Raw genomic sequence first — 12,259 nt, 5'->3', positions numbered from 1 at the left:
AACTTAAGCTGATGAAGAAGAAAGATCATGAGAATACTTTCCTGAACTACTATTAATGGAGAGAGCAGCAAGCATCTATTTCTAGATACAATTTCATATTTAGATAACCCCATTTAATACTTGAACTTTTTAAAAGCAGGAAACCAGAATATAATTAATAGTGAGAAAAACCAAGAGTAGCAACAAGAGAACATCTATCTCATTCTGATGGTGAACTTTTGCTTTTTCTAATGCCAAGACCTCTACTTGTAACATGCCTACCTCATTCCTAAACCTTCACTTGCCTTGCAGTAATTGGTCATCTGGACATTCTTTCATTAATCTGTCACCATGTGATAGATAGAATCTCACCTTTTCTAATTTGGTTCCCATGCTCTTAGAGCTATCAGCACTGCAATGATCACATAGTAGCATCTGAAACAGAATTTGTATTGATTTTGCTTACTTATAAGTATCATTAACAGTATAAATACTGTGCCTTTTCATTTGAATAATGTGATTCACTTCTCGGGTGTAGGTAAGATGTGAATCGAGATGGTTTTTTGGCTTACTAGACCTAGGCATTTATCCAACATTTAAATTCCAAGTAGGAGTACTTATGTTCATGGTTGGTTTTATTTGCAGATCAGATTCTTGGTCTTCTTTTATTATAACTATAACAACTTCTGGGTTCCTTGCATTTTTATTTTCTGTATTATTATAAAATTCTCCTCAGCATTAGAAGCATGTTGACTTTCTAGTTGATCATTTTCAGGCTCTAATTTATTTTCACTTAGATGCATCTCAGAACATAATTTATGAGAATGTTCCAGAGCATGTATGAGAAGGACACATATTTTTAAGACTGGGTTTGTTAGGGTCCCATTCCGACTAATCCCCGGAGAGTCAAAGTGAACACACGGTAATGCGAATCACACAACGAGGGTTTATTAAAGCAAGCTCGAGCCTGGACCGCAACCAGCCCCTCAGACCAATACAATGGCTGGGGGGAGGGAGAGGCCCCGAGTGGTGAGAAAGTGCTTTATTTAAGAGCTTTTTCCAGCATTCATACACAAAGACCTGTACATTATTGGTTAAAATTCACACAGCTAAATACTTGTACTCTTTTGGTTTGGTCCCTCCACTTTATTTGAATCTTATTAGGTCCCGCCAAAACTGAACGGTCCTGGAGGGAGCAGGGAGGAGGGAAGGAGTGAATTATGAGGGAGAGGGGTCAGGGCTAGGTTCCCCTGTCCTTGATAGATGGGGTCTCTGGACAGCTGCACATTCCTCAGGTAGATATCTCTGAACAGCCTTGATAAGCCCGGGGCCCAGCACATCCCATTTGACCCTTTATTGGCCCGCGAAGGTGCCGCTGTGGCTGCTGGCATCCTCAGTGCTTGCACGCCCTTTTCCTGGGGGGCCGGTTCACAAAATAGCTTGTTTATACAAGAGGGTTGCACAGATGGCACCCCGTTCTCAACAGGTTCTTTTCATTTAAGATATTTTTGCATTACTACAGAGACAGACAACCAGAAGCAAACTTTCCTAACAATCAAGTACAGGAATTGTCAAATTTGAGCATGTTTTCTTTAAAATGGTTCTTTCTTTGAAGTTGTCACATATTGAGAGCCAATATCAATAGACATCAAATAAGGCAGTTTGTGGATGTGAAGGACCTGAGGAGCAAAAGCAGTTGGATTTTACTGGATGTCAGGAACATGGGCTTGGCAAGGTGAGCTGGGGGTCTCTCTGCCAGCACAGCTCGGCAGCCCCTCCACAGTCCCTTCTTACTCACATGATTATTTCACTAGATGCAGGAAAAGCATTTGACAAAATAAAGGTCAAAAATACAAGAGAAACAAGGGAGAGTAAAACATGCCTCAACATTTTAAAAGTTATTTTCTCTACAAAATGACCAACATTATGCTAAAAAGGAGAAAAGCTGAAATCATTCCCCCCAAAATTGGAACAAGACAAGGATGCCCTCCTTTATCACTTCTTAATAACATAGTCCCTCATCACTCTAGCCAGAGCTGTTAGGAAAATAAGAGAAAGACAATGAATTCATACAAGAAAATAAAACTAAACAGCTCACTTTGACAACAATATGATTCTCTCTTTAGAAGACCCTAAAAATGCACCAGAAACATTCTAGAACTCATGACCTCATGCAGCAAACTAGCAGCATATAATATGAACACCCATAAATCATTTGCATAAGAGTAAACTCCAACAACTCATGACCACTAACACAGCGCTGCTGAAGGTACTCAAAAGAATCCTACATAGAAAAGAACAAGACAATGAGACAATAGAGCATCTGAAAGAATAAATATCACAAGAGAAGGGAAGCAAATGTGAATTAGGGGTGAATGCAATATTAAAAATAAAACAAAATGGCACAAAGATATACATACTACTCTACCACTTATACTGAATGTACATTGACTTGATCCTTCAATTAAAAGACATTGAGTGGAATATTGAATACAAAAGTCAAGACCAAACTGTATCTTGTCTGCAGGAAACATGTCTCATGCAAAGAGACTCACAGAATGAAAGGATGGAAAATGTTATGTATATTTCATAAAAATGGAAGCCAAAAGCAAGAAGCAGTAGCTCTTCTCATATTTGCCAAAAAGACTTCAAACCACCATGTGCTAGAAATAACAAGGGAGATCAGTGTGCTGGTGAAATGAATATTCCTACAATAAGCATAAGGGGTTATAATTAATTATGCCATGGACTTCAGTACCCCCAAATTCATGAAACAAAACCATTCAAAGTAAAGGGACAGATGAGCCCCAGGAAGATCAGGATAGGTCACTTTAATCTAATACGCTCACAAGTAGGTCTGACATCCATACTACAAATCAACCATTACTACACAAATCAAATGTACTTTGGATCAAAAGCACTTTGCCCAGTCTATGGAATATTAGAGACAAGTCAAATACTCATTCTTCTTATAAAATTTTCTCCAAAGCAGGCTCCATGTTGGACATCAAAGCTATTCTCCTCAAATACACAAAAGCAATCAGAGTAATTACTGGCATGGTATCTGATATTAATAAAATAAGTTTTCAAAACTATACAACCCAAAAAACAGAATCAGTACAATCACTGTGAGAATGAACAGTATACTTTCCTAGTATGAATTGCTCTTCAAAGAACTCAAGGGAAATATTTAAAGACCTTTAGATCAATTGAAAAGAGAAACACATCATAGAATCTCTGGGATACAATAAAATCAGTGCTAAGGAGGAAGAGCATAAATGGGAGTACTTAACTGCAAATCTGATGGAAGGCAACTAAATTAACTAGAGATAAGTCTTGGGGTCGTAATGAAACAAGAGAAAGAAAGAAATGATAACTACTAGTGCCAACTTTAGTGAATTAGAAAATGAATAAGCAATATAAAGAATAAATGAAACAAAGAGATGGTTCTTTGAAAACATCAAGAAGTTTGATAAACACTGAACCAAACTAACAAAGTAAAGAGAGAGAAGGTGTTATTGATAAATCTACTGACAAAAAAGTGACTCTTGAAGGGAAACCTTTCTGAAATCCAGAAAACCATTAAGAACCATGTTGAAAAGTTCAATGCCAATAAAATGGAATTCTACAGGCCTGCTGGGATCATTTACAGTATAAAAATAAGAAAATGTAGAAGAAATGAATGAATTTCTAGTCATATATGACCTACAAACATTAAACCAAGAGAACACTGGAAACCTAAACAGACCAATACCATGCCGTTATATTGAAGGACTAATGAAAAGCCTTCCAAAAACAAAAGCACAGGACCAGACATATTCCTGGCTGAAATTTCTCAGAACATCAAAGGACAAGTAAAGCTGATGATCTTCCAAAAATTACATAGAAAAGAAAAGAAGAAAACAGTTAGCGATATTCTATGAGGGCAATGTCTTCCTTATAGACAAACAGCATAACAACAAAACAAGGAAAGAAACATATTTAATAGTATTCTTGAGGAACATAAGTGCCAAAATGTTGGGGGCTGTGCCATGTTGACCGCGCCAGAATGGCGCCTGATCACATCGGGGGTGAGGAGGTTAATTGACATAAGCACACTCAGGTGATTTATCGTCCATGCACACAGTGTATGCGCATGTGTTCTCAAGCACTCCTAATTGTGCCTGCTTGGACATCCAGCGTCTTGCTAATCTTTGCATAAGAGGCGTGGCCCTGCTCTCCGCCTTCTGGAGGTGATATAAGCGTAGGCGGAGCAAGACAGCAAAACATACAGCAGCACCTAGAAGAAAACACGCAGCAGCAGCTAGCAGGAATAAGGCAAGAAGAAAGAAAGGAACACGACGGCAGCTAGTAGAAAGAAGCAGTGGAAGGCAGATCACAGAGCGGAGAACTGAGACACATCACTAAAGCACCTTAGGTTGATGCACCCTTAGTTCACAGGATGCAGGACGCACCAGTAAGAAGCAGCAGACCTTAAGTGAGGTGTAGCAAGTCTCTCTTCCTCTAAGCAAAGCCTGTCCTTCTCTCAAAGTCTCTCTTGAGCAAAGTCTCTTTCTCTCTGATAAGCAAAGTCTCTCTCTCCTCTCAAAGCAAGTAAGCCTCATTTCCTCTATCCTCTATAAATAAACAAACAAGCAAGAAAAGCAGTGCACTAAAGAGAAAGATAGAAGTAGCTCAGTTTCCAGTCCACCACCCATAAGACCTGTGCAAGTTGTTGCTGCAAGCAGTGACAAATATCCACGGATTTTGTACCGCAAAGAGCCAGCGACACCAAAACCCTCATGAAAACCTAGAAAACAATTTTAACCCTCATTTTAATGGTCAAACAACAACACAATATTGGTTTAATTCCAGGAATGCAAGGATGGTTCAACACATGCAAATCAATAAATGCAGTACAGAACAGAGAACATCAAAGATGAAAATCTCACAGTCATATCAATAGATATATAAGAGTCTGAAAAAATTCATCAGTGTTATATTCGAAAAGTCTCAAGAAGCTTAGGCAACAGGATCTTGCTGTAGGATTTCAGAAGCTGTGTATGCCAAATCAAAAACCAATGGCAGACTGAATGGTGAGAAACTGAAAGCCTTTCTGCCCAAAATCAGAAACAAGTAAAAGATGTGCATGCTCATGACTCCCATAAAAAGAGCACCTGAAATTTTAGTCAGAGGAATTAGACAAGGGAAGGAAATACAAAGTGAGTGTCAAATTCACCCTATTTACAAAACATCACATCCTCTATTAGAGGATTCTAAAGGCTCCACCCGAAGAACTTAAGATGGGATCAACCAATTTAGTAAAGTAGCTGAATACAAAACCAACAGAAAAACATGAAGAATATATCTATACCATAAAAACAACTCCATGGAGAATGGTATGCAGATAACAATTCCACTCACAATAGAAGAAAAATTATATATAGGAATAAACCAAAATAGGGAGTTGATATAACTATGCAGGCAAAGTGGCAGAAAGAGAAATGGAAATTGAACAAGACAAGATGATGGAGAGGCCCCACATGTTAATAAAAAAGGCAGACATCGTATTGAAGAAATATGTACATACTCAAATGGTTTACTCATTTTAGTCAGTCCCAATCAAAACTCCCATGATGTACTTCCTGCAACTGGAAAAAAAGTATCCTGGAATTTGCATGGATGAAAAGAGACCAAAAATAGACAAAGGGATCTAGAGACATAAGAGCAATGCAGAGTCATCAAAATATTCACATTCAAAATGTAACACAGAGCAATAATCAGGAAAACAGCATCATGCTGGCAATAAAATACACACAAACCAGAGTTGATGGAAGATACAGAGAAGAAGCCACTTGGCTACAGATCTGATTCTTGGGCACAAGAATCAGACAACTTTTTCTTTTTTTTTTTTTTTTATAGAGGCCAACAGCAAGAGAAATGATAAAGAGCCTGAAGAGAGAATCTAAAGAATAGGAGAAAGTTTTTGAAAACTATTGCTCTGAGAGGACATGATAACAAAAGTATACAAAAACCTGAAAATGCTTAGCATCATGAATACAATTAACCCAACAAATTAGGAATAAATGGACATTTCACAAAGGAAGAAAAAGAAATATTCAAATACATATGGAAAATGTGTTGAAAATGTTTAGTAGTCATGTTAAATGCAATTCAAAAGAGATGCAATACTCAGAGATTTCCTCCCCACTCAGAATGGAAACCATCAAGAGTACACAGTAAATGCTGCTGAGGATGTGGGAAAAATGTATCTCACAAATTTTTGGTGGGACTACAAATTAGCGCAGCCATTCTGAAAAGCAATATGGACAATTCTCAAATAACCAGAAAGGAACAACCATATGATCCAGCTATTTCACTTCTGGGCATATGTCCAAAAGTTGTAAAAGGAGAGTACCAATAGGGATACAAGTACATAAATACCTTCACCAGCAAAACTCACAGTAGCCAAGACATATTGAAAGGGTAAAAAATGCACTATCTATACATGAAGATATTTTCATGTGTATTAAAGACCTTACGCCATTTGCCAAACATAGATACTAAAATAGGATATTGTGCTAATTGAAAAAAGGCACATGAGAAAATCAGGTTTGAAAAATGTACTCTCTCAGGATGAAATTAAAGCAAGCAAAAATATACAATGTCAGCTGGGGAAAGGATATCATAGAGTTAAATAGAAGATTAAGAGAAAATTTTTATGGGGATGGAAGGCGAATGGGGAAAGGGAGGAATGTGGAATGAGATTGACAAAATAACTCTATTTGCAAGTAAGAAAATATCATATTCCACCTTTAGCACATCTATGAAACATGTATTGAAACAATAAATAAAAGTGTTGAAGACCAGAAGGATCCAAGATGACAGACTATAGGGAGGCTGCATTCTTTATCACTGCGTAACTCTGGTTTCAAGCAGAGGATATCTGTTTCTTGGTAAGGCAGTTTTTGCTGCTTATTGATCCCCTGCTGTTTACCCCATTTGTCTCCTGTGATGACCTACAGTCTGCCAGCATATCAACGCCTTTTTTGAGTGCAGATTGCTCACTGTCAGTCGCCTATCATCTGCCATTTGCCTGCTTCTTGCCTGTCCATTGCTTGCTTACCCATCACCCAATGCACGAGATTCACCTCCCGATCTTCCGACAACAGTCAGCAAACTGATTCACCGACTGCCAGTGGAGCATTAGCTGCCTGTTGTTGCCTGGAAATTCACTGTTATAGTGCCTGCAGGTTTGATTACACATGGCTGCCACCATTTTGAGACAACAGCCAGGCCCTGTAGGACCCCTGGCCGGACTGACTGAGCCCCATCTCCAGGATGCCTCAGCCCGACTGATCACTCCCTGCCTCTCAGGCCCTCACATTGACTGACTGCTCCCTGTTGCCAGGACCCCCAGACCAACTGACTGCACCCTATCACCGGGACCCCAGACTGACTGATTGCAACTGGCCTCCAGGATCCCACAACTACACCAAACACACCTGATCTCCAGGACCCCTACCAGACCAATCACATCCTGCCTCCAGGACCTACTGCTTACCATAGCCAAAACCTGAGGTGCAGCTCCCCATTTGCCAACAGATTTGAAAGCCAGACCAGCCATCTTGGAAAATCCTGGAGGACATAGCTCTGATCTTTAGGTGGGGCAAAACCCATCCTGAGATGCCTGCTGGATGCTTGAAGCTCATTGTCAGGTAACTCTCATGCATCAGGCTACTGAACTCTGGGAGGTTTCATTACTATATGACTGGTATACTGTAGATTTTCTTTTTTCTCCTTATTGAAAAAATTTAAGTTTTTATTTCTTTACTATTCGTGCTCTCTTTTCCTTTTGATTAACTGTGCCCTCAGAGTCTTTTTCTCCCTTTTTGGCATGTGAACATCCAATTTCTTTTGATTACACTCTCACTCTTTCTATTATCTAGAACTTCTGTATATTCTTTTCTTATCCCATTGACAGCCACATTCTACATCCCTCTGCATCCTCTTTGTCCTCCATTTGAAACTGCAGACCTTGTTGCAAATCTGTTTGTTATACTGAAGATAATATTTGAACTCATTCTGTTTATTATGACAATTTTGTTATTGTCCTCATAGGGGCTATTTGGTCTAGGATTGCATAGTGTCTGATTTGGGCACTGCTAATATTGATCTCACCTTAAAGAAAGAGTTTTGGAAACCTATAGGGCCACTATAAGCCTATAGGGGGAAATCTGCAATACCCCAGATCTGTACTGCTAGAGGGAAAGATACATGAACAAACATGAAAAAACAAGGGAAGAAAATGATCCAAACAAATCTAGATTTTATATTAATAGAATCCAATGAGAGTATGTTAGAAGAAATGTCAGAAAAGGACTTCAGATTATACATGATTAAGATGATTCGTGAAGCAAAGGATGAGATAAGAGAGCAAATGCAGGCAATGAATGATAACACCAATAAGCTGAAAGAGCACCTGCAGGAAGCAAAAGATCATTTCAACAAAGAGATAGAGATTCTAAAAAAAAAAAAAAAAAAAAAAAAAAAAAAAAAAAAAAAAAAAATGGAATCCTTGAAATGAAGGAAACAATAAACCAAATAAAAAACTCGATGGAAAGCCTCACCAAAAGACTAAACCACTTGGAAGACAGAACCTCAGACAATGAAGACAAAATATTGAATCTTGAAAATAAAATTGCCCAAACAGAGAGGATGGTAAGAAATCATGAACAGAATCTCCAAGAACTATGGGACATCATGAAAAGACCAAATTTAAGAATTATTGGGATTGAGGAAGGCACAGAGATACAAACCAAAGGAATGAACAACCTATTCAATGCAATAATATCAGAAAATTTCCCAAACATGAAGAATGAAATGGAAAATCAAATACAAGAGGCTTACAAAATACCAAATGCACAGAATCATAACAGATCCACACCAAGGCACATTATAATGAAAATGCCTAACATTCAAAATAAAGATAGGATTTTGAAGGCCGCGAGAGAAAAGCATTAGATTACATATAGGCGGAGACCAATACAGATAGCAGCCGACTTCTCAACCCATACTCTAAAAGCTAGAAGGGCCTGGAACAACGTATTTCAAGCTCTGAAAGAACATGGTTGCCAACCAAGAATCCTATACACAGCAAAACTAACCTTCAGATTTGAAGAGGAAATATAATCCTTCCATGATAAACAAAAGTTAAAAGAATTTACAAATAGAAAGCCTGCATTACAGAATGTTCTCAAGAAAATATTCTATGAGAAGGAAATGAAAAACAACAATGTAGGTCAGCAAAGGGAGGAACTACCTCAGAGAAAAACCACTCAAAGGAGAAACCAAACCAACTTAAAAACCAAAAATAAGCCAAATGCCTGGGAATACAAATCATATTTAATAATAACCCTGAACATTAATGGCCTAAACTCATCAATCAAAAGACTGGCAGAATGGATTAAAAAGAAAGACCCAAAGATATGCTGCCTGCAACAAACTCATCTCATAGAAAAAGACATCCACAGACTAAAGGTGAAAGGATGGGAAAAAACCTACAACACACATGGACTCAGTAAAAAAGCAGGGGTGTCCATCCTTATAACAGATAAAGTGGACTTCAAGCCAAAGTTAGTCAGAAGGGATAAAGAAGGACATTTCATACTGCTTAAGGGAACCATAAATCAGGAAGACATAATGATAGTAAATATTTATGCCCCAAACAATGGTGCATCCCTGTACATCAAACAAATAATTCTCAATTTCAGGAATCACATAGAACACAACACAATAATTCTGGGTGACTTTAATGCACTGCTGTCACCACTAGATAGGTCTTCCAAACAAAATCCAACCAAGGAAACCATAGAACTCAATAACACAAGCAATAACTTAGACTTAATAGACATATATAGAATATTCCATCCATCAACAAGTGGATTCACTTTCTTCTCAGCAGCACATGGAACCTTCTCAAAAATAGAGCATATGTTATGCCACAAAGAAGCCCTAGGAAATGCAAAAAAAAAAAAAAAAAAGATACTGCCTTGTGTTCTATCAGATCATAATGGACTGAGAGTAGAAATCAATGACAAAATAAAAAAACAGAAATTACTCCAACACTTGGAGACTAAATAATATGCTATTGAATGAAATATGGATAACAAAAAACATCAGGGAGGAGATTAAAAAATTCTTAGAGGTCAATGAGAAAGACGATACAACATAGCAAAATCTCTGGGACACTATGAAAGTGGTAGTGAGAGGAAAATTCATTGCATGGAGTGCATTCCAGAAAAGAATGAAAAGTCAACAAATAAATGACCTAACATTACAGTTCAAAGCCCTAGAAAAAGAAGAAAAGAATAACAGCAAAAGTAGTAGAAGACAGGAAATAATTAAAATAAGAGCTGAAATCAATGAAATTGAAATAAAAGAAACTGTTCAAAAAATTGACAAAACAATAAGTTGGTTCTTTGAGAAAGTAAACAAAATAGACAAACCCTTAGCCACACTAACAAGAAGAAGGAGAGAGAAGATTCAAGTTACTAAAATCGTGATGAAAAAGGTAATATCACGACAGACACCTCTGAGATACAGAACATAATGCGAAGCTACTTTGAAAATCTGTATTCCAAAAAAATAGAAACTACTGACACATTGACAAATTTCTAGAGACATATGCTCCTCCCAAACTGAACCAGGAGGACATACACAATTTAAACGGATCAATATCAAGCAATGAAATAGAAGAAGCCATTAAAAATCTACCATCCAAGAAAAGCCCAAGACCAGATGGATTCTCAGCCAAGTTCTACAAGACCTTCAAAGAAGAACTCATTCCAATACTTCTCAAAGTAGTCCAGGAAATAGAAAAGGATGGTACCCTGACAAACTCATTCTATGAAGCTAATATCACCCTCATACCCAAACCAGGAAAAGACACATCAAGGAAAGAAAATTTTAGACCAATATCCTTGATGAATATAGATGCAAAGATCCTTAACAAAATATTGGCAAACCATATCCGAAAACATATTAAGAAAATTGTGCACCATGATCAAGTGCAGTTCATCCCTAGAATGCAAGGATGGTTTAACATTCATAAATCAATAAACATAATCCATCATATAAACAGACTTAAGGATAATAATCATATGGTTATTTCAACAGATGCAGAAAAAGCGTTCAACAAAATACAACACCTGTTCATGCTCAAAACACTAGAAAAAATAGGGATAGTAGGAACATACCTGAACATTGTAAAGGCTATTTATACTAAGCCCATGGCCAACATCATTCTTAATGGAGAAAAACTGAAACTATTCCCTTTAAAGCCTAGAACAAGACAGGGATGTCCTCTTTCACCACTTCTATTCAACATTGTCCTCAAAACTCTAGCCAGAGCAATTAGGCAGACTAAAAAAATTAAAGGGATACGACTAGGAAAAGAACTTAAACTGTCACTATTTACAGATGACATGATTCTATATTTAAAGGGTCCAAGAACCTCCTCCAGAAAACTTCTAGACTTCATCAATGAATTCAGCAAAATAGCAGGCTATAAAGTCAACATGTATAAATCTAAAGCATTTTTATATGCAAGCAATGAAACATCTGAAAGGCAAATGCGGAAAACAACTCCATTTGCAATAGCCTCAAAGAAAATAAAATACTTGGGAATCAATCTAAACAAAGAAGTAAAAGATCTCTACAATTAAAACTACAATACATTGAAGACAGAAATTGAGGAAGACCTGAGAAGATGGAAAGATCTCCCATGTTCTTGGATAGGCAGAATTAATATTGTCAAAATGGCCATACTACCAAAAGTGCTATACAGATTCAATGCAATTCCAATTAAAATCCCAATGACGTACCTCACAGAAATAGAGCAAGCAATCATGAAATTCATCTGGAAGAATAAGAAATCCAGAATAGCTAAAGCAATCCTTAGCAGGAAGAATGAAACAGGGGGTATCACAATACCAGGACTTCAACTATACTACAAAGAAATAGTAACAAAAACGGCATGGTATTGGCACCAAAATAGACAGGTAGATCAATGGTACAGAATAGAGGACATGGACCAAACCCAAATAAATACAATTTTCTCATACTAGACAAAGGTGCCAAAAGTATGCAATGGAGAAAAGATAGCCTCTTCAACAAATGGTGCTGGGAAAACTGGAAATCCATATGCAACAGAATGAAACTAAATCTCTATCTCTCACCCTGCACAAAATTCAACTCAAAATGGATCAAGGACCTCAGAATCAGAACAGAGACCCTGCAT

The 12,259-nt window shown here is 37.5% G+C and overlaps 1 long non-coding RNA gene across 1 annotated transcript in view; it reads right to left on the bottom strand.

Annotated features, from left to right (window-relative positions):
- Positions 1-6,572: 6,572 nt before the first annotated feature.
- LOC306660608 overlaps positions 6,573-12,259 on the bottom strand; it is a 601,149-nt gene continuing 595,462 nt past the window's right edge. The window contains exon 4 of the long non-coding RNA XR_013763690.1: positions 6,573-6,584. This is a non-coding gene — a long non-coding RNA (uncharacterized lncRNA). The remainder of the gene's footprint in view (positions 6,585-12,259) is intronic.

Source organism: Sciurus vulgaris, assembly GCF_902686455.1.
Source record: "Sciurus vulgaris genome assembly, chromosome: 4".
NCBI classification, from domain to species: Eukaryota; Metazoa; Chordata; class Mammalia; order Rodentia; family Sciuridae; genus Sciurus; species Sciurus vulgaris.
The sequence above is the reverse complement of the archived record's forward strand: the minus strand, read 5'-3'. Positions and strand labels throughout refer to the sequence as shown.